Raw genomic sequence first — 24,162 nt, 5'->3', positions numbered from 1 at the left:
CACCCTATGATCTCAAGGCAGATAAGTTCCATCAGGTAATGACTATTATGTTTGACAACTTAACCAGTAGGGTAAAGCAAATAATCATAACTGGGTGATTCTCAAAACAGACGAATAACTTTACAAATACCTGGGCAGTAAAGCTACCTTCATATATAAGGTTCATCCCAATATTAAAGGTAGGTTAGAGAGAGGCACACAAGAATTCAAAATATGTACCATGAAATGCAGCAGTTGTAATTACCACCAAATTATCGTAGACCACAAGGAAATTACCTTGGGTAATAAATGTGGAACAAAAATAACCTTCAAAAAAGGCAACTGTAATTCAGTGGGTCTGGTTTATATAGCTCTGTGCAACCACTGTCTTTCATTTTACGCAGGAAAGACAAAAAGGAAGTTAACAAGGAGAATTTAAAAGCATTTATATGACATAAAGAAAGCAAACACAAACAGTGCTTTGCATAGACATTCAAGGAACTGTGTAGGTTTTCAGAAATTGTTTTTGGGATATTAGAAATAGTTCCACAGGATGCCAGAGGGGGGAATGGGAAACCAAACTAAAATACAAGGCAACTTAAGTTGGACGCTACCCAAAAAACAGGTTTCAATGACTAGGTCTCTATTAATTCTATGTTAAGAATGAGATCAACTAAGCTTTGAACCCACTGTAAAAGTTACTTATTTCTGATAATTTGTTAGTTTAAAACGTTTTAGTTTTGCTGCATAGGTAAAACATGTTTTTGGAGGGATAAACATATTTTTAACATAACTTTTTACATATATTTTATTTATGAAACCAAAAAAACAAAAACAAATAAGGCAGTGGTAATCTCCAAGAAAGAGTTTATGTTAGCGCTTTCATTGAAAACAGTAATTCGACTTCTTCAGACAAGTACAAATGATTCATTCCTTATATAATGACTAAAAAGTGATAACCCATATTCATTATTCAATTAACCATTAAAAGACCTAACCACATTTCTTTAAAAATAAATAATAAAAACAAGCTTCTGTAATATAATGTAAATTGAATATAAATTGCCACCTCCTAAATCAAACATACATATATCATGAAATGCATTAATAGTTCAGAAGACAAACCATCTATCAAGTGCTTTTAGTTTCAAAATACATTTTAAAGAACACTGCTCATTAAGTCCGGGGAAAACACAGGCATTAAGTCTGAGCTGCCAATATAGCTCTCTTTCTTCCAAGTACAACTGCCATGGGCCACACCTTTTGTCTTTCATCACTTGCTCGACCATATATACAAAAGTGTGTCCCTCATTTTCCATGGCACGTCTAGCTAGAGCATTAGTAAACTTTCCTTCACTCATACTGTACTGGTGCTCATAAATTCTTTCTTTGAAGTGCCTTTCGGTCTTTCCAATGTAGAACCCAGTACAAAATTGGCACAAAGCAATGTAAACAACCCCCGAGCTCTCACAGTTGAATCTACCCTTTAAATAATAAACTCTATTTGCAATAGAAAATCAGTTAGAAACCTTTATAAGATGACAAAATCTAAAAAATGCACATGTATACATGCCAGACCTACCAGTATGCATTTGACTCCTGTTTTCTAATAAGTTTTTGATGTTAATGCCACATCTAAATAGCATGTCTGGTTCAGTACCAACCTTTTTTGTCTAAATGAAAAATCCTCCATAAGTAGTACACAATTTTTAGCCAGAATATTTCTTAAAATTCCAGCATCCAAAGAATAGGGGGTACTAAATTTCAATACATGATTAGTATTACTATCAGAGAGTGAGGTATGTGCCTCATTGGAAACATCTACAATGTCGGTATCAATATCTATCTGTTCTCCCTTTAAAAGGGGTTTAAACCAACCAGTCACTCTTTTAGTTACTACTTCATCAATAATAGTTGTTAATAATTCAATGGGATAGGACCTAGCCAGAAACATGTCTTTTGAATGTTCACACTCAAGTAAGAAATCATTTTCAAGAGTGACCATTCTGGCCGCTCTCACCAACTGACCCTTAACCATCACCTTCTTCTGATGGAAGGGGTGGTTACTTTCGTGGTGCAAAAAACTGTTAGAATAAGTGGCCTTTCTAAAAATGTTGGCCATGTATCTCAAATTAATGGTGTCCTTAAAAAGGGAAACATCCAAATATGAAATATGCTCGGTCCCAAATTCAAAGGTGAAATCTAAAAAAATCAGTTAACTCAGAGATTTCCTCCACAAACTTCAAAGCCTGTCACCTTTAAAAATCATAAAAATGTTGTCCAAAAATCTAGTATACCAGACATGTTCCTTATAAATATCACATTTAAATAAATGTTCCTCTTCCCAAAAGGCCATTACACAGTTCGCAAAACTCCCCCCCAAAGGGGGAGCCCTTTGCTACCCTGGATTTCTGAAGGTAATAACCATCTTTGAAGAAGCTGAATTACTGTTTTCAACTGAAGTGCTAACAAACTGTTTCTTGGAGATTACCACAGCCTTGTTTGTTTTTACTTGGTTTTATTTGTTTTTTTTTTTGGTTTCATAGTTTGTTTGGTATGGCTAGTGGTTTGTCTCCTAGTTCACCGAATATATTTTCTCTTGAAACTAATGGCCCCACTGAAGCGAATGCTGTGGGGAATCTACAATACTGATCCAGCAGCTGGCTACAAGAGTGGATGATTTGGCTGCTAAAATGAATTGCTGCTGTTCTGTACCTAATAATACTTGTACACCAACTACAGGGGGATGTCCTGCCTTTGCAAGTACATCTTTCTCTGGGACTGCTTCTGGTTCTATGAGTCTACCTCCTGGACAAATGGCTTTGTCAAACAATCAACCATTGAATGTGTCAGCAGGGACTAATGAACACAGGTCATGCACTTCAGGTAGCAATGCTGTTCCTTTCCTTGTTAATTGTCTGAGTGAATCTATGAGTTTTCATAATGTGACCGGAGCATCTGGCTCTGTGGATAATAGACTTTCTGGTGAACATAATATTGTGGAGAATTTAAAATTATTTGATCTCAAGCTGTTTAAATATAAGAAATTACAGCTTGAGATTTTATATCTTGAAGAATGTATAACGAGGCACCAGATCCCGAAAGGATTACGCCAATGGAGGTTTCCAATGGGGCGGTGTGAGATTCTCCATTTCATCATGAATTATTGCAGCTATTAATTAAAAACTATAAATCGGACATGGATTTAATAAAAAATGAGTTAATGGGTTTAGAATCTACCATAGTTGGTGACACTGACTTTGCAAGATACAGATTTGACTACAAACGTATATTCAGCAGTATTGAAAGTGCTTTGAGTAAGCTCAAAGACACTAAAGTCAGATAATTAGAAAGGGTTTGGTTGGATTATCTGCATGGGAAAGCTTATCCCCTTCCAAATAATTTCTGTGATTCGGTGACCATTATCAACAGACTGAACACACTTGATGGGTCATTGGTATCTCCTGAAACAGAGGAGGACAAGAATATTCATGAGAACATCAGAACTCACAAGAGACATAGCAAATGGCTACAGAAGTATGCAGCTAACACTAATAGTAATACCAACACTAATGATACCAGGGAACAGGGTTTTCAGAATGGAGGGTGACAAAATGCACAGCAATCGAACGTTCGTTACTCCAACAGCAAACAACAGAGGAAGAACAACAGGCAGAGGAGGTAGTGACTCAGCGAGAGGATTTATTCGGTCCTGGTGTTGACACAGATAATATGCTGCCTGCATTACATATCTTAAGAAACTCAATAGATGACTTTAAAATCTACAATTTCTCAATGTATGAAATTTCTCCTGCACTTGTTGAACTTTTGGCTAAAGGGTTGTCATTTATGCCATCTAAAAGAGCTGACTTAACTGCCACTTTATTGAACCTTAAAATTTTCACCCGAAAATAAAATCAAATTTAATGTCTTTGTTTGGTAATTTGGTTCTATGCCTCATGATTTACATGTATCAAGTGTGTTTAATCCTATTTTACAGAACAATGTTGCTGTGTTCGAAAGATTATGCGAAATAGACATTAGGAATGCATTGATTAAAAATAGGAAACATGCTTATGATTCTAATATTTCAGTTACTGAATTAGATGCTTTGAATGAGCTTAGACATGCTGGTGTTAAAGATTTAAAGCTTGATAAGGGAGGGGGTTTAGGCTTCACGAATGAAAATGACTGCAACAGCAAGATTTTGGATATACTTAATTCTGATGTTTATGTTGAGGTTTCTTTGAATGAATACAATGGGGCTTGTCAGCGTATTAGATCGTATATTAATGATTTATTTATTGATTCTAGAGTTAACACTGACGTTTTTTATTATGTGAATATATTGGCCCCTGTAACCCAAACTATGTTTGGACTCCCGAAAATTTACAAAAATGAATTAAATCCACCCCTTTGTTCTATTGTGAATGGGAGAAAATGCATGCCCTATGGCTGTGCCAAGTATGTCGACAGCTTACTGAAGAAATACCTAAATGTTGTACCCCTGGTATGCCGTGACTCATGAGACTTTTTAAATTCCTTGACCTTTCATGCTGGATACAATTTTCTAACACCTGACATTAGGGATTTGTACACCAATTCAACAGGCTTTAGGCATTGAATGGGTAAAGGAATTCCTACTCAGAAAGGGTGCCCCTGGGGATGAAATTGATTTAATCGAGCATTTACGTGATATCATTCTTTCAAATAATTTCATCTTTTTTAAACATAGTTATTACCTTCAGTAATCTGGGGCAGCAATGGGCTCCCCTTCTGGGAGGAGTTTTGCCAAGTGCATAATGGCCTTTTTGGAAGAGGAACATTTATTTGAGAAGGCCAACCCACTTAGGTTATTAACCTTGAATTTTTCTTCTGCTCCTCCTTCCTCTCTACTTGCACCTTACTAAAAAAAAAAAAAAAAAAAAAAAATTGCACTTTATTTTGCTTTTGCCTCTTCTTAAAAGTATTTAATTGTATTTATTCTGCTGCATTTATTGCTGCTTGGTAGTAGCCTGATTAAATTACAACAGTTATTCTAAGCCTTTGGTTGAAGCACTTGGGCTTCAGACCTGTTGTTTTACATTAAGAAGGTTTGTGGTCTGCACTGTTGTGACAGGACAGGAAGCTTACATCCTTTTAAGTTGGGAGTTGTTGACTGAAGGCTTAATGTCCGTTATTCTAAAAGTGTATTAGTTCTGGTTAAAGCACTTGGGCTTCGGGCCAGTTATTTTACATTAAGAAGGTGTGGTCTGCACTCCTATGGGAGGAGAGGGTAGATTCTACCCTTCTGAGCTGGGAGTTTCTGGTTAAAGGCTTATTGTGCCTGCTTTTTTAACAGTTTCTTTCTGAATTTGGTACGTCTTGTTTGCTATAGCATAGACTAAATCCAGACCTGTTGAATCTAGCTTTGTTTGTATAACCTGAGCACTAATCCAGACCATCTTTTTTTGGAGAAGGTTCCCCTGCACCTTAGTGGCAGGAGTATACAGTTAGAACTTGCCTGATTGAAGACTGTTGGTACTGGGCTCAGTTTTTAGCTTTTTATTGGTTAATTTGTTTAAATCAGTCTGCTCATTTGCTACTGTTATATTAAAAAAATACACTTTATGCATTGACGCTTAGCTAGGGTTAAACTATTCTCTGTGCCATAGTCTGCTCTTCAAATTTTCCCTTAGAACTAGCCAGTTTTTTTTTAATTTTAGCACTCAAATCTGTTCCTTTGAGCTCAGCACTTGTTCAGAACTCGTTGTAAGCACTAAATAAGCTACAAATTACTACAGCACTCAACTTTCCTCACTTGTCTAGAGGAAAACAGTTTTTAGTACTTAATAAATAAGCACCTATCCAGGCATGTCTAAGGGTCAGCTCCCAGTGTTTTCTCCTGTCTACCTGATGAATCTGGGCATCTTGGGGCAATGCAGCAATTGCCTCATGTACACACAAAACCCTCTCCTCCTACCACCCAACAATACAACCTGTGAGATGCGCACTTATATAGCCAAACTGGAAGCAAAGCTCTCTTCACCCAAGCCTGGACTAGACAGTCAAGAGGAGAAGGTAAACACTTGCACCACACCACAAAGTCCCTCAAAACCTACACCACCAAAACACATACATAACATAAAACACACACCTACATTCGCTAAGGCTCTCAATAAAAATCTGTTCAAGCAAAAGAGACCTCCAAAGCAGAAATGCATGCAACCTCCACGTCCCAACACAACGCAAATGACACTTAGCCCACAAACTCAGTGTCCCACTCAACCACAGCCCATAAGGCATAACAACATACCCAACACTCTAGTCATAGGTGACTCTATAGTCAGGCACACTGATGTTCCAATCACCAGACTAAACAAGGAGAAAGTTACTGTCAGCTGCTTGTCGGGTGCCAAGATCTGCCACATAACACATGTATTCAGGTCACTCCACAAGTACAAATATGACTCTGTCATTGACCATGTTGGTGTGAATGACCCGAGACGTACCTCCCTGGACTACATGAAGAGAGACATGAGGAGCTCTCCGATCTTGTAGCCCAGACAGGTATGACCCTAGCCCTGAGTAGCATCCTGCCATCATCCAGAATGATACCACAGTACAAGGACAAAATGATCGACTTCAACAATTGGCTAAGTTTCTGGTGTCATTCTAAGGGGATCCAGTATCTGTCTGCCTGGGATGACGTGATCGACAGACCACGATACTTTGCCAGAGATGACCTGCACCTGTCACCCTTGGGATTCTGGATACTGGCTAAGACTCTTGCCACCCCTATAGTGCCTTTTTTAAGCAAGGTTCAAATTACAAATTCACCACCGTAACAGGTACAACCAAGCACAATCTGAGGGTAATGCTACTCAGTGCTAGAAGTCTAAATATCAAAATGCATTCACTTGAGGTACTCCTTAAAGTGGAGAACATCAACATCTGTGCAGTGATAGAGACCTGGTCCAAGGCTCCAGAGAGTACCCCTGCATTACCAGGCTAAAATTCATACCACACCTTTCGGCCACCTAACCTGGACCAAAACACTAAAGGTGGAGGCGTGTCCATATTCATTAAGGATATCCACACCTCCAGGCTAGTTGCTCAGCATAACGCATCCGAGATTATCCAAGTGCAACTAACTCTGGGCAAGACTGCAATCCAAATTGTAACTTTCTACAGATCCCCCACCATGCCCCAGGATTCCCACTCCTCATTTCTTGATACACTGGAAAATATTAGGGTACAAACCAACACCCTAATAATGGGCGATTTCAACTACCCCGCCATTAACTGGAAAAACTACTCATGTACCAAGTCGTTTGCTCAACATTTTCTGGAATTCATAAATTCCAACGCCTTGGATCAACTTAACCACACCCCCACCAGGGGCAGCAATATCCTAGACCTGGTCATTACCAACATGGGCGACTGGTGTTCCACACCAGAGGTTAATTCCTCATTGGTAAGATCCGACCATAAGCTAATCAGCCTAGACATCCACATCCTACCCCCACCCCCCAATTAGGGAAACCACTGTAAAAAAATTCTCCAATGCCAACTTCACGCTTAAGACAGACGTGGCAAACATTACGACACCCATGCAGATGGACAACAGAGGTACAACTGCTGAATCCCACACAATGCACTTTAGAAGCACTTACATGAGTGCATGGATCGTGCTATCCCTAACAGAACCAAGATGCTATCCTCCAAAAAAAGGAAGCCAATCTGGTGGTCCCCTGCCATAAACAAACACTACAACAGAAAAAAGAAACAGTTGCAAGAGAGTAAAATCCCATGACTGGAAGAACTCTCTGATTAGCCTCAGTAAGAAGCTGAGATCCCTCATAAAATCCCCCAAAGCTAGTTAAGAAAACTGATTCTACAGACAACCACAAAACGTTCTATATCTATGTCAAGAATCTCAATGGCAACACTCAGATATGCTCTGAGTTACAGCACAATGGCACTAAATATACAGAACCAACTGATATTGCCAACATCCTGGCAGACAGGTTCAGTGCTAACTTTACCCCCCCCACCTCCTAAAGGGCCCATCTCTATACCAGAAGAATGAAAAGTTCCTGTAATCATGGCTGCACAGGTAAAAACCACATTCTCCAAAGCAAAGAACACAGTATCCATGGGACCTGACAACAACCCAGGCTGTGTTCTACATTAATTACAGAATGAACTGGCACCCCACCTAAGCACCATGTTCAATCATAGCCTCACCTCAGGCTTTGTGCCCACTGAATGGCACACAGCAATGGTTATCCCACTCCACAAAGGGGGAGCCACCACAGACCTCGGGAACTACCACCCCATTAGCCTAATGAGCCTAGTCTGCAAGGCCATGGAACGTATCATCATGGAACTTATAAACAAAGACATTGGTAATCTCCAAACTCTGGACTCCAACCAGTTTGAGTTTATAAAAGGCAGATCATGTCTCCTAAACCTGATTGACTTCTTTGAAGCAGTCACCAAAGCCGTAGACGAGGGTGGGGCGGTTCACACAGCCTATCTAGATCTTTTGACACGATCCCCCACTCTGGAATTATAGATTAACTAAACTAGGTATACATCCCTATGTCACATGATGGGTTGCCAGTTGGCTCACTGACAGAACCCACACTGTGAAAGTAGCAGACTCCAAATCAGACTTCAGACCAGTGACAAGTGGAGTACCACAGGGTTCTGTCCTGGGTCCTCTCCTGTTTGGTATCTACTTTTCTGAAGTACAGGCTAACGCAGAAGGTCTTTGGCTAATGAAGTTCACAGAGGACTGCAAACTAGGAGCCATAATTGAAACTCCTAATGATGTGGACATCCTATAAAAGGACCTCAATGAGAGAGATGTCTGGTGTCAAAGTCATAGCCACAAGCTCAATGCCAAAAAGTGCATTGTCATCACCCTTGGTAAAAACTCTGTACCCATGAGCTACCACATAGGTGGTAGTCTACATAACACCAAAAAAGTGCGATAAGAGACCTTGGGGACATAGGTGGATAGTAGTCTCTCCTTTGATAATCACATCACCACAGTAATCAGTAAATCCTTATACGTGGCACACCTCATTACAAAAGGTTTCTCATCCAGGAAAAAAAAAAGAGGTCATTGTTCCCCTCTACTCGTCACTCATTAGACTCATTATAGAGTACAATGCCCCTTTTGTATGTACCTCACAAGACATCTACAACTGGAAAGGCCGCAGAAATACCTCACAAACAGGATTACCAGCCTCAAACAGATGCCTACGTAGACCGTCTCAAAAAACTCCAGCTTTACTCCATCGCATATCGCCTACTCAGAGGCAATCTCTGCCTAACATGCAAAGCTATGTCAAAGGTAGAGCTGATGGACATTATCCGTTTAAAGAAATCCCAATCCCTCAGAGCTACATGCTCTAGGGACCTAAACCTTGTCACCACAATAAACAGAACATGCTGGAGGGATAGATTCCTGTCCCAGAGACTTCCCATACTCTGGAACAAACTACCGATCTATATCAAACAAATTTTCTCATTAGCACTCTTCAAGAAAAATCTTGATGTTTGGATGGGAAATGGGAAATTCACCCTAGGGATCATCTTTGTGGCTCTGCTCGACAGGGGCAAAGGAAAATAATTTTCTTGGGCGGCGAAAGCCAGGGTACCTTTTTGGCTAGGCTTGTATAGGCCCTAGGGCCAAAAGCCTAGGATCTACCTATGAACCTACTTGAATGTGATATTTATAAGGAACATGTCTGGTATACTAGATTTTTGGACAACATTTTTATTATCTTTAAAGGTGACAGTCATCAGGCTTTGAAGTTTGTGGAGGAAATCTGAGTTAACTGATTTTTTAGATTTCACCTTTGAATTTGGGGCCAAGCACATTTCATATTTGGATGTTTCCCTTTTTAAGGGCACCATCAACTTCAGATACGTGGCCAACATTTTCAGAAAGGCCACGTATTCCAACAGTTTTTTGCAGTATGAGAGTAACCACCCCTTCCATCAGAAGAAGGCAGTGGTTAAGGGTCAGTTGGTGAGAGTGGCCAGAATAGTCACTCTTCAAAATGATTTCATACTGGAGTGTGAACATTTGAAAGACATGTTTCTGGCTAGGTCCTATGCCATTGAATTAACAGCTATTATTGATGAAGTAGTAACTAAAAGATTTGCTGGTTGGTTTAAACCCCTTTTAAAGGGAGAACAGATAGATATTGACACCAACATTGTTGATGTTTCCAATGAGGCACATACCTCACACTCTGATAGTAATACTAATCATGTATTGAAATTTAGTACCCCCTATTCTTTGGATGCTGGAATTTTAAGAAATATTCTGGCTAAAAATTGGGTACTACTTATGGAGGATTCTTCATTTAGACAAAAGATCAGTACTGAACTAGGCATGCTATTTAGACATGGCATTAACATCAAAAACTTATTAGAAAACAGGAGTGAAATACATACCGATAGGTCTGGCATGTATAAATGTGCATTTTTTTTGTCATCCTATAAAGGTTTCTAAATAGAGTTTATTATTTAAAGGGTAGATTCAACTGAGAGCGCTCAGGGGTTGTTTACATTATTTTGTTCCAATTTTGTACTGGGTTCTACATTGGAAAGACTGAAATGCACTTCAAAGAAAGAATTTATGAGCACCAGTACAGTATGAGTAAAGGAAAGTTTACTAATGCTCTAGCTAGACATGCCATGAAAAATGAGGGACACACTTGTATATATGGTCATCGAGCAAGTGATGAAAGACAAAAGGGGTGGCCCATGGCAGTTGTACTTGGAAGAGAGCGAGTTATATTGGCAACTCAGACTTAATGCCTGTGTTTTCCCTGGACTTAATGAGCAGTGTTCGTTAAAATGTATTTTGAAACGAAAAGCACTTGAGAGATAAATAGTTAGTATTGTGAAATATTAATGCATTTCATGATATATGTTAATTAATTTAGGAGGTAGCAATTTATATTTAATTTACATTATATTACAGAAGCTTGATTTTATTATTTACTTTTAAAGAAATGTGGTTAGGTGTTTTTAATGGTTAATTGAATAATTAATATGTGATGTCACGTTTTAGTCATTATATAAGGAATGAATCATTTGTACATGTCTGAAGAAGTTGAATTAATGTTTTCAACAAAAGCAGTGAAACTGTTTCTTGGAGATTACCACTGCCTTGTTTGTTTTTACTATATATTTTATTTATTTATCCTTGATTTTATAACATGTTCCATTATTATATTTAATTGCTTACAGCATTTTGGTTGTGTGTTGAATGTCAACGTGGACTCAGTGAATTATTCAGAGCCCCTTTAAGTGATGCTGGGGTTATCCTACCAGTTTACTAGTTAATTATTTAATCACTAAAACGTGTACTATATAAGGAGCTTTGGAATTATTGTTAAGTTCTGAGGAAGTCCAGAGGGGGATGAAAGTGGTCAACTTTGGAATTTTAACTTTCAATTAACTTGGATCCGATTCCTTACTTTGCATCTGGGCAGATGTGGATTTTGTATTTTTGGTTCTGGAGTTTTAGTCTATGTTTTGGCACACTTTTTTGGTTATTAGCAAATAGCTTACTTAAAGAGAGGAAATGATTAATATTTTTAAAAATTCCATTGGGATCTTAATAATCCTGATGATTTCAAAAGAAAAATGTTACTAATACACTTAAGCTTATTCAGCAGAGACATTTGTTGGTTATCTTAATAGAAGCTAAAGAAGCTTTAAAAAAAGGAAAAATGGTAAAGCTTCAGGGTTAGATGGTTTTAAGTATGAATTATGTAGTCTGCTTTCTTCTTAAATATTTTAGAATTACAGAGTGATGTTTTCAGGATAATTCAGAGTGACAAAATAATTCCTTGTTTAAGTATAGGTGAGATTACAGAAAGTTTCCATGAGGGAGGAAAATATAAGTTAATTTCCTCATACAGACCTATTTCATTATTAAATGTAAACTATGAAATATTTACGTCCATCTTTGCTACAAGATTAAGAGATACAGAAGATTAATAAAGATCAAACAAGATTTATAGTCAATCAATTAATCTATGATAATATAAAAAGGACAGCACCCATCTTAGAGTTAGAAAAAGGAATGAACAAAAGCTTTCCACTAATTAGCTTAGAATCAAGACAGCTTTTGATTCTGTAGATTGGAACTACTTGTTCAAAACTTTGGAAGAATCTGCATTTATAGAACAATTTATGGGAATACTAAAAAACATGTTCAGAGACTCCAAAACTGGATTTCTCAAGGTTCATTTTAAACAAAAGCACAAAGCAAGGGGGTTGTCCCCTCTACTATTTGCATTTATCAAACCCTTAGCCAATAGTAAAATAAATAACTCAAGATGGATTCTCAATTAATAAGGATCGTCAATCTAAAGCACAGCTTTTTGCAGAAGCCATTTTACTATAGGAGATTTAAATTATTCAGTTGCAAAAATAGATAAGGAAATGGAACAGTTTCAAGTATTGCTGCTAAAATTTAACAGTAAAATTTTAGTGTTAAATCCATTACTAGATAGTAAGTTTAAAGACAAATATATAAATATAATTAGGAAGGAAAAGAACTAGAATATTTAGGAATAACAATCTATCAAAATGAGCGCAAGATTAATAATTTTGAAAAAATGAAGTGGCACTTCATGGGTAGGTACTAGGCTATCGGCCCAATGGCCGAAGTAAGCCTAGCCAACAAGGCTCCCTGGCTTACACCACTGAAGAAAGTTATTTTTCTGTGCCACTGTCAAGCAGAGACACAGAAGTGATCCCCGGGGTGTATTTCCCATTTCCCATCCACTCATTAAGATTTTTCTTGAAGAGTGCTAATGAAGAACTTTGCTTGACATAAATGGGTAGCCTGTTCCAGAGTATGGGAAGTCTCTGGGATGGGAATCTATCCCTCCAGCATGTCCTGTTTATTGTGGTGACAAGGTCTAGGTCCCTAGAACATGTAGCTTGGAGGGATTGGGATTTCTTTAGGTGTAGCATGTCCAACAGCTCTGGGTTTGATATAGCTTTATATGTTAGGCAGAGATCACCTCGAAGTAGGCGATATGCTACAGAGTAAAGCTGGAGTTTTTGAGGTGGTCAGTATAGGGCATTTGTTTGAGGCCAGTAATCCTCTTTGTGAGGTACTTCTGTGGCCTTTCCAGCTGCTGCAGATGTCTTGTGAGGTACATTCCAAAAGAGGCGTTGTACTCAATGGGTCTAATGAGTGACAAGTAGAGGGGAACAATGACCTCTATTTTCCTGGATGAGAACCCTTTTATGATGAGGTGTGCCATGTAGAAGGACTTCCTGACTACTGTGGCGATGTGACTATCAAAGGAGAGACTACTTTCCACCTGGGGTCCCAAGGTCTCTTATCACGCATTCGGTGTTAAGTAGATTGCTGCCTATGATGTAGTTCATGGGTACAGAGTTTTTACCAAAGGGGATGACACTGCACTTTTTGACATTGAGCTTGAGGCCATGGCTCTGTCACCAGGCATCTGTCTCAGTGAGGCCCTTCTGTAGGATGTCCACATCATTTGGGGACTTGACTATGACTCCTAGTTTGCAGTCATCTGCGAACTTCATTAGCCAGAGGCCTTCTGTGTTAGCCTGTACTTCAGAGAAGTAGATACCAAACAGGAGAGGTCCCAGGACGGAACCCTGTGGTACTCCACTTGTCACTGCTTTGAGGTCAGATTTGGAGTCTGCAACTTTTACAGAGCGAGTTCTGTCAGTGAACCAGTTGGCAACCCATCTTGTGACGTAGGAATTTATACCTAGTTTAGTGAGTTTAGCTATAATTCCAGAATGGGGGATGGTGTTGAAAGCCTTGGTGATGTTAAGATAGGCTGTGTAAACCACCTTACACTCATCTATGGCTTTGGTGACTGCCTCAAAGAAGTGGATCAGGTTCAGGAGGCATGATCTGCCTTTCACAAACCCGAACTTCTTACTAAAAATGGATTTTTTTTTTGTTACGCTTGAGGATGGGTTACTATTGCATTAAACAGCTTTAATACTGGACAAAAAAAACTTAAAAAAATGGAAAAATGTTAACTTCATTCTTACAGTATCCTAAAAAGCTAAGAATTGCTTACAGAAATCATACAGGATTATGGGAGTATTGTCATATTAGCTTCCCGGTTGCAGAATCTTATTTCATCACTGCAAATTTTATTTCTGTTATACTCTGGGGAGATTCAACGTATTCTAGTCAATGGAAAACCACTCAGAAGCAGATTATACTGAATTCTTATAAGTTTATCAAATATGATAAAATAGAAATATGTAAATCCTTTCATCTGGTTAATATAATTTATCTTAGAAGGAAATTCAGTTCAATCTTTAGACTTTTGCATATATGAAATCAATTCTTAACACAGTTAAGAAATATGTTTTCAAGACCCCATTAATATTAAAATGGAATTTCTTGTGCTTTCCCACTGCACACACATCTAGATTTAAGGAAACTCAGAACAATGCTAAATTGAATTTACTAAAAAGGAATGTATTTGTATTATGGTCCGATTGCTTTAAAAAGGAAAAGCTAAGTCACTAGAATATTTAATGAACTATAATAAGTTGGATCAATCTGTTAACCAATTAATATCATCAGTCAGTGAGAAATTAAATGAATCTGTAGATATGAGTGAAGAGGAACACAACACTATTCTCCCATTATAATAAATATATACGAATGCTATAATCAAAGGTAAATTGCCCTAGAAAGGAAGCTTGTCTGAGTTACATAAATTAATTATAATTATTTTGATGCTAACTTCTGAAAATTTGTACATAGTAGTGGATTGACTAACTCAATAAATGGGAAGAATGACCAATTGATTTAAGTGCTAAACTTCATCTTTATACTGGAAAATTTTTATATGAAAATATATACATAGAATGTTAATTACTCTGTATAAAATCTCTAAGTTTAGCAAAATAACTTTTTCATTTAGTTGGAGATGTAGTAAGGATGTGAAAGCTGAATGGACACGTTTATGGATTGTGAAAAATTAAATATACATTGGTAAACACAAGAGACAATTCAATCAAACAGTGCAGACTTATTCAAAGAAGGTGTTTTTTGGTTAATAAACTCGCCTATCCAGTCTGTTGAGCATACAATGTTTCCCTGGCCTACTACTGCCTTACTGGCTGCTGCTGCTGCAGCATTATCAGTTAAAGATGGGCATCACATTTTATTTTCAGCCCAAGATAATGAAACATTTCATCAACTACATCTGCTGGGGTCGGATGAAAGCTACTTGTAAGCACAGAATAGTCATCAAAAGCTACCTTATTTTGACACATATCAGGAGACAGTAAAAGTAATCAAAGATGAGCATCGGAATAAGGCATCTATCCCATCAGCACAAGGCTGGAGTTTCATTTCATGGTTTTCACCTGACTATTCACCTGACAGTATAGAAGAACACTATACTGAACTGTTTTGTACAAATTAGCTTATTCAGGCTAATGATGTAGGACCTACATTGAATGTTGCCCAGCTGATAGAGTACTATATAATGATCAGTCCTGTGGCCATAACCTTGTTTCCACCTGATCACCCTCAGTATGCTGGCAGTAGGATGCCAGTCTTTCCCTCACTATAAACATGAGCTGCACATAAAACTCATGGTCAATGAAGCCATCATTGTTGCCAGCCTAATCTCTGCTGTAACAGTAGCTTATATTCTACTCCTCTGCAGTTCTCTCTATTTGCTCATGTACATATTAATACAGAAATTCAAATAAATTTGTTTTTAAGCAGTAAAAAAAAATATATATATATATATATATATATATATATATATATATTGAGAAGAGGGAAGTATGTTTAAGGTGTTATTGTCTTTTCTTTCATTAGTATTATTGATCTAGCTAATGTTCCACTTCCTTTATCTGTAAAAGCTAAACAACAAAAATGGTTTTGAGTCTTCTGGAAGTAGCTAGAAATGTTATTATAAAAACATGGAAACTGAACTCAGTTACTACAATTAAAGAAATGTTAAATTTACTAGCAATACTATGTAAAACTGAAAAAGTGATAAAAATAAGAGCTATAAATCATACTTAGACCTTTAAATGTTGGTTAAGCCTTGAAATGTTGCTATTGAAATACCAAATCTCTTAATGTGTTAGTTGTACAAGACTACCTTGATGATTCAATGCATTCCTAACACTGTAAAACAGTATGTGATGTTGAATTTCTTCCTGCGTTTATATTGTAAATATGTTAAATCAATAAAAAAACTTAATAAAAGAATAAAAAATGTATCCCCTAACTGAGAAGGAAGGGCATCTATTACTCTGTGAGACGAGCTTAATATGCAAGACATTAGGAAAGAAGACTGGTTTGAAGGATGAGGAGGAATTCCCTAGAAAGGAGGAACTTCCCTCCCAGTGCCATCTATAGCTTAGGTGGATAACATTTGGGACCCATTTGTTTTAAAATATCAGTTGCCAAAGAGAAAAGTGGAGACTCAGACTTTCTGGAAAAGAAAAGGGGGGTGCCAGAGGGGGAGGGGGAAAGAAAGTCTCTTAAATACTCATTCTGACGTGATACACTGTCCTTGGTTTTGGGAGTTTCCAGAATAACTCTTGCAACTTCCTTGCCATTTCTTCTTAAACATATGTTTACCTGCATTTTGTTATGACTGTTTCTTTTGTTTAACAAAATTTGATGAGAAGTTAGATAATCCCTTGGGAAATGCATTATATTTTCCAAACACTTCTGCAGCAGAGCGGACAGAAACGAAATTGCTATCCAAATAATTGAAAATCTCATTTTATCATCATCTGGGAAACTGATAACAGAGCCATGCAAACCTCCTCAAAATAGTACTAGTGGCCATAGCTTTTGAAGTATTCAAGTCCTATACACACTATATAGAATAAGTAGTGACTTGAACAATAGAAGAAATTAATTTAAAACACATTTGCAGACAGACCATTCCTCATTTTCACAATTAGGACAAACCTTAACATATGAGTTGACAAGTCAAAATTCTGAAAATCAAAGTTGCAGAAATATACACATTTTCCTGTACTTACCAATAATTTTCCCATCCTTATCTGAAATTGTAGGACTGGAATTAACTAAGCATTTAGCAGCAGAAAGATTAAATTTATAGCTGCTGGTTCAGGTTTGGGAAGAGTGCATAAAAAACCTAAAAGACTGAAGAACTTTATACATCCTATCTGCCTTTTTAGGAGCAGCTGGCTGGCTGTCAGAAAAACTGCAGGCATTAACACACACATCCTCCAAGGTAGACAAAACTGGAGGAATAGGGGCATATTCTAGAAATTCATTCAATAACATTTCATTCTATTTTCTGAGCAACTGAGTTTCTCATTGTTCTCCCATGGAAAATGCTATCACACTTTAGAAATAGTCTCAGAGAAACAGAAACCCCACAAAGTGGATCTGAAATTGAACTCTCCTAAGAATCTGAAGAAATCCTGTACCTGTCCCTTCATTCTCCTGTCCAGATTCAGAATCGTGAATCTCTTTGGGAATGATCTCTCTTTCTTTTACCAAAAACTACTTCATAAGAAGGATCAATACCCTGAATTAAACCCAGAATCAAACCCAGTAAACTACTCCTGTCTAAGGAAATTTGAGGAGGGATAGATACGTTTAGTTTTCTGTTTCTTTTAAATAGGAAAAATGGAACCAACTGTGTTAACAGTAGCAACAGGATCTCCCCTAGGGATGGGCAAAACATTCAGACAAAAAAGGGAAGCCTTCCCTGTTCCTCTTCCAGGACTGACAAGACTGGCCCTCCCCTGCCCACTGAGGGGCCTCCAACAGACAGAGGATGTGGTTCTCTCCTGGTCCATAGAGGCTATAGGCAAACAGCTAACTTTGCTCACCTCTCCCACTTCACTAACCCCACCCACCATCTCCCAACTCTCTTCCTTCCTTCTGCTTCTATAACTCTTACGTAACTCCACCTCCCCCCACTCACACACTGTCAATTGCTACCACTCACTTACTCTCCCACTATCCCCTCTCCACCAACACATCCACACTTATATTGCCATCAGCCCACAGCTCTACAACACACCAACCTCCCTACTCCTACCTCTCAAACACACACACACTTCTCTAATCCATCAACTCTCAGATATGTCAAACTCACCAACATGCTCAGACATCTTCTACACTCTATAGTACAACTTAAATTCCAAGCTGACATTCACCCCAACCCAGGACCTCAAGCCATCTCCACTCACCTGCCTCACAAGCAAAACCAAATCAGTTTACTACTCACCACCACTCCCTTCCAAAAACCAGCAATACAGACCTGCTCTTTATCAACTTCAATCTCCACAGCATCCTAAATAAACTTACAGAATTCCATGTCACCCTAAACACCTACTCACCTGACATTGCTGCAATAACTGAAACATGGTTAAAGCCAAATATTATAGATGACATAACTACTACAGGCTACAACATCATAAGACTACACAGACTGAACAAACGAGGTGGTGGTGTCACCATTATATTTAAAGACACCCTCAAGATTTAACAGTTAAACTGTACGCCACCCGACTTACCCAATTCTAAAATCCTAACAACATGACTTGAGATAAACCCAAACAAGTCTATAATTATCATAACTGCCTATCTCTCCCTTGGTAACAACCTACCCACCATTGAAAATCTACGGTCTTGGGCAGCATCCAATTTCAACCAAGAAACTATTATCCTAGGTGACTTCATCCTAGAACTGGCACTCATGCTCACCCACCAACCCCTGCCACTTCCTAAACCTTTTCAATTTCACTCAAACCATATCCTGTCCAATTCGGACAAACATTCCAAAAGGCAGTCAACCTTAGACTGGATACTAACAAACCCTACCTAATCTACCTAGCTGGCTGCCTTCCAGACTCCCTCAGTGACCACTCTCCAAACTTCTTGTACAGAAAATGAATCCACACTGAAACCAACATAATATATAAATTCATCCATAGCAAGAAAAATATCTCCCCTGCCACTTTTAAACTGCTACTCCAACAAAATGACTTGTCACCACTAAGTAGCCTCCCTCTTTATCATGCTGTTCAATACTTCAAAAATAGCTTTCTTAATCTATCCAAATGCAGGCAAACAGAGTGAAAAACAACTCCAGTAAAAACCAAGAAACTTGCATCAGCGAAGCAATAAAGCCACGGGGTATTCCAAGCAGTTTAAAAGAAAACACAGTTTATTGCCACAAACTAAAAAATAAAGACATTGTACCACTATGTGTATTGACATTTGCTGCGTTGTTTCTGCCTCTCAAAACCACTTCCTGGTTCATCCCACTTTGAATGGTTGCTACCAGGGAAACCATAGATTGACGTAGAGGTGTAAAGAGATCAACCAACTGCATTAATTGGCCCAATAGTTTCCTAGCTTGGCTAACCTCCTCTTTTTATTTCTTGCTTCCATTTCCATGCTCGTTTTGCTGTCCATTGCCCAAAAAGAGATCAATAAATCCAAATGCAGGCAAACCAAGTGAAAAACAACTCAAAACTAAAAAAAAATAATGACATTGTACCGCTGTGTGTATTGACATTTGCTGCGTTGTTTCTGCCTCTCAAATAAACTGTGTTTTCTTTTACACATAGCAGTACAATGTCTTTATTTTTTTAGTTTGTGGCAATAAACTGTGTTTTCTTTCCAACTGCATTGGAATACCCTGTGGCTTTATTGCTTCACTGGTATGAGTTTCTTGTTTTTGACTGGAGTTGTTTTTCACTCGGTTTGCCTGCATTTGAACTTATTGGTCTCTTTTTGGGCAATGGACAGTGAAACGAGCATGGAAATGGAAGCAAGGAATACAAAAGAGGTTGGCCAAACTAGGAAACTAGTGGTCCAATTAACGCAGTTGATCTCCTTACACCTCTAAGTCAATATATGGTTTCCCTGGTAGCAACCATTCAAAGTGGGATGAACCAGGAAGTGACTTTAAGAGGCAGAAACAACACAGCAAACGTCAATACACATAGCGGTACAATGTCTATTTTTTTAGTTTGTGGCAAACTGTGTTTTCTTTTAAACTGCATTAGAATACCCCGTGGCTTTATTGCTTCGCTGGTACGAGTTTCTTGGTTTTTACTAGCTTTCTTAATATACTAAACAATTGTGCCCCCACTAGAAAAATTGGACCAAAATGTAAGCACCTACCCTGGCTAACAAAAGACACTAAATTCCTAATCAAACAAAGAGACAGAGCATGGTTGACATCACACCACCAAAAATAGAGTAAACCTTATCACATATTAACAACTCCGAAACCTAGCTAAGAAACGAAATCTGACAAACAAAACTACTTCCACACAGGCCAACACCACCACAAAAACAAACCTCAAAAATTCTGGAAAGAGACAATCTCCTCAACCCTGGCCATACCCCAACCCCTCCACCTGTCACCTCAAATGTAACTGACCCTATTGCCACACAATTCAACTTGCACTTTATTAATACAATCACCACCCTGCTAGGTAACCAGCCTAACCAACCTCTGTTTAAACCCACATCCACCTTAGACTTCCTCAACCAACTCTCATTTATACAGATTCAAACTAACTACATAAAATCACTCTTTTTCCAAACTTAAACCATGCTGTCTAGCAGCAGACCAGCTACCCAATGAATTCCTTAGAATTGCCTCCCCTGCAATTGCCTACTCCATATCTGTCCTGATTAACTGCTCCATTGCAGAGCAATACATCCCCTGTCTCTGAAAAATACCATACATCATCCCCTTCCCACAAAGGCGGACCCTCTAAAATACTAACCATTACCGTCCTATAGCAATCCTCTCACCTCTGGCAAAAATTTTAGAAAAATGCATCCACAACCAGCTCCTAAACCACCTCCTCAATCTCAGCCTCCTATCCGCAACACAACATGGTTTCAGACCAAAAAATAGCACTAGCACCGCCTGTCTTTCACCAACACCATCCAATAGGTCATAAATGAAGACCAACTCATGTCATACATTTTCCTTGATATGACAAAAGCCTTTGACACTGTAACCCACCAAATCCTTCTCAACAAACTCTCATCACATGGCCTTAGTCCATCAGCTCTATCCTAGTTCCATAGCTACCTTACTAACCAACAACAAGCTACCAAAATGGAAAATAGCCTTTCCTTCTTACTCCCCACCTCTGTTGGAGTCCCACAAGGATCAATACTAGGCCCTCTCCTCTTTACAGTTTTTACAAATAACCACAGTTCTGCAACGCAACTAGCCTCCATTGTCCAGAACGCTGACGATTCCACACTTATATGCTCAGCCTCCAAGATATAAAAAAGTACCTCACAGAACATCAACTTATTCTAAACCCAAACAAAACTAAGATAACAGTTTTTAGAAATAAACTCAAATCACAACAGCACCCACTAGCAATACTCTTCTCAAATGGAACCAAAATAGAACCCACATCCAAACCAAACTACTAGGCATAAAAACAGATGACAACCTAAGATTTTATAGACGCATTTCCCTCACTATCAAAAAAGTCCACTCCAAACTAGGCACCCTGTATAGAGCCAAGAAATACCTTACAAAAAGTGCCAGACTAGCCACTGCACTCTCACAACTACTTTCAACCCTCCTTTACGGATCCCAAACATTTACTAATTTGCGAAAAACTGACCTAAATAACCCATAATCATGCTACAACAAAATTGCTAGGTTTGCCACCGGGCACCCATATAGGACCCACCACTCCACCATTCTTTCCCAACTCAGCTGGCTAGAACTCCCTAACCTCCGATCACTCAAACAGCTGTCCATAGCCCCCAAAACTATCCACTGACCCAATGACTGCCCTGCACTTTCTAAACTAATCCAACCCTGTGAAAATCTCAGAACACTTAGATCCTCAAACAAATTTATGCTAAAGGTTATTCAACCCCACAACTCCCATGGCACCTCCCCTCTACTCTTTCAAAATTGCCAAGCTCTGGAACACTCTTCCTCCAAACATAACAAAGAACCCTAACTATCATGATTTCAAACAACTCCTGAAAGAACATCCAGCAAACCTTTGGCTTTGCACCTGTCACACACCTGGCTAAGCCTACCCACTCCCAACGACATCTCCTAACTTTATTTCCTTCTTATCTCTTGCTCTAACCCACTGGCTTCTGTTCTTACCACCTATCTAAATTCTTTCAGTTTTCTGACAGCTTCTAGTTTTTGAACAGAGGTCTTAGACAATCGTACTGATCCTAAAGTCTGCAAGCACACCTTCCACTGTTTCATGTTCTGTATAGAATATGATCTCCTAATGTCACTGTATATCCATGCATTCTGTTACCTCCTGCTGAATTTGTCTTTCATAGTAATCAATATCGCAAGTTTCATTACACTGTGACTATGCTTCTAGCTATGCCTATAGTCATAGTATTGTATTTTCCTACAGGTTCAAATTCTTGAACCTCTTCAGAGAAAAAAGGAATCCCTTTTTCTTTCATCAGAAACAGCCTTATAAGAAGGGTCAAGAGCCTGCACAAGCTCCTTGGCGAAGCCTAATAAATTACTCCTGTCTAGAGTAACTAACACAGGAGAAGTTAAATGTTTAGTTTTCTCTTTTTGACAAGAGGTTCTGAAGAAACAGAACTACTTTTGCCAACACCTGCCCCAGGAATGGACAAAACATTCTAACTAAGCAGGGGCATATTCTCTGCCCCCTCTCTCAAAACCAATAGTGGCTTTCCCTTGCCCCTAGTGGGCCCCTAATGCCACAGAGGATGTGTCTAACCTATGGTCAATGGTGGCTGTATGGACTACATCAGAGGGATCTAAATAAAACTAAGAGTGGTGTGAAGAACCGGCTTTGGCCACAGCAGTCACTCACTTGAGGTTGAGGCAAATTACAATCCTGTTATGGAGGTAAAAGCTGTTCAACAATCTTTAAAATTGTGGCTGGTAGAAAGTCCATGCCAAAAATGGTGCTCGTTTACTAGGGAAGCTTAACAATAGTCAGTAAAACAGCAAAAAACATAACTTTAGACCTGAAAAAAAAAAACATAAAAAAACACTTGTTTAAACAATTTATCCAATCACTAAAATGAAAATAACCACAGTTTCCCTACAGAAAAGTAGTTTCAAACAGCATTTACCATAAAAGTAAAAAAGTGCCCTCCCATTTACTGGTATATAAAAGTCAAGACACAGTGAAACAAAACACATTTTCTTAAAAGGACTTCTTTTTAAGTAAAAATGTAAAGTGGACGTTTTTTTCTTTCTCCTGAAGAGAAATTATATGCCTAGCAATGAAACAGTCTTAGCCCATCGTCAATCCTCAAAAGCCCAAAGAGGAGCACAATTCTCTACAACAGGAAATCTCTGAAAGGCTCGGCACCCAAGCCCAATTGTTTTGGGCACATGGAAAGTGCACTCAAGCTTCAGAGGTTGCCCAGTTGTTATACCCTATGCAGGATATATATAGAGTATGCTTACTATACCAATGATCATAAACATTATATGCAGTGTGCAAGGAAGGAAAGATGGAAGCGTGCAGAGATCATATTTTTTGACACCAAGAAACCTTTTGACACTATGGAATGGTCATGTTTGTTAAGGTTACTAGAAGAGATACGGGTTGGGCCTAGATTTGTGAATTTGTTAAGGTTATTCTGCTGTTCTCCAAAAGTTGCAATTAACAGTTAATGGGGAAATGACTATGAAGATACAAGCACAAAGATGAACCAGACAAGGATGCCCCGTCTCAGTCTATTTGTTCCGGTTAGTAAGAGGCTGACACGGGCTCTTTGTGAAACATAACTTGTGAAAACAAAGACAGTCCACTTATTTGCAGATATCTGTATGCTGGCCTAAATAAACTGAGCTTTGTGATAGATGCAATGTGCAATACTTACCAGACTTTTAAAATGTTTTCAGGTTTAGAGAGTAATTGGCTTAAAATGGTTCAGATATGAGTGGGGAGGTGACTAGGATGGATTTAATTAGCAAAAAAGAAAATGTTAAATATTTGGGTATAAAGGTATGGAAGACTGTAAACTTTTCATAATAATGTTTTGCTGATATATCAAGTTTCTGGCTTTGAGTCTTTGGAAAATTAGGGCAGGCACATTTGAAGGAAGAATTACTATAAACCAAAGGATGATACTGTGAAATATGCTGTGATTATTTAGACATT

Source organism: Protopterus annectens, chromosome 9.part0, assembly GCF_019279795.1.
Source record: "Protopterus annectens isolate FY-2018-M chromosome 9.part0, PAN1.0, whole genome shotgun sequence".
NCBI lineage: Eukaryota > Metazoa > Chordata > Ceratodontiformes > Protopteridae > Protopterus > Protopterus annectens.
This window is presented reverse-complemented; position numbering follows the sequence as displayed.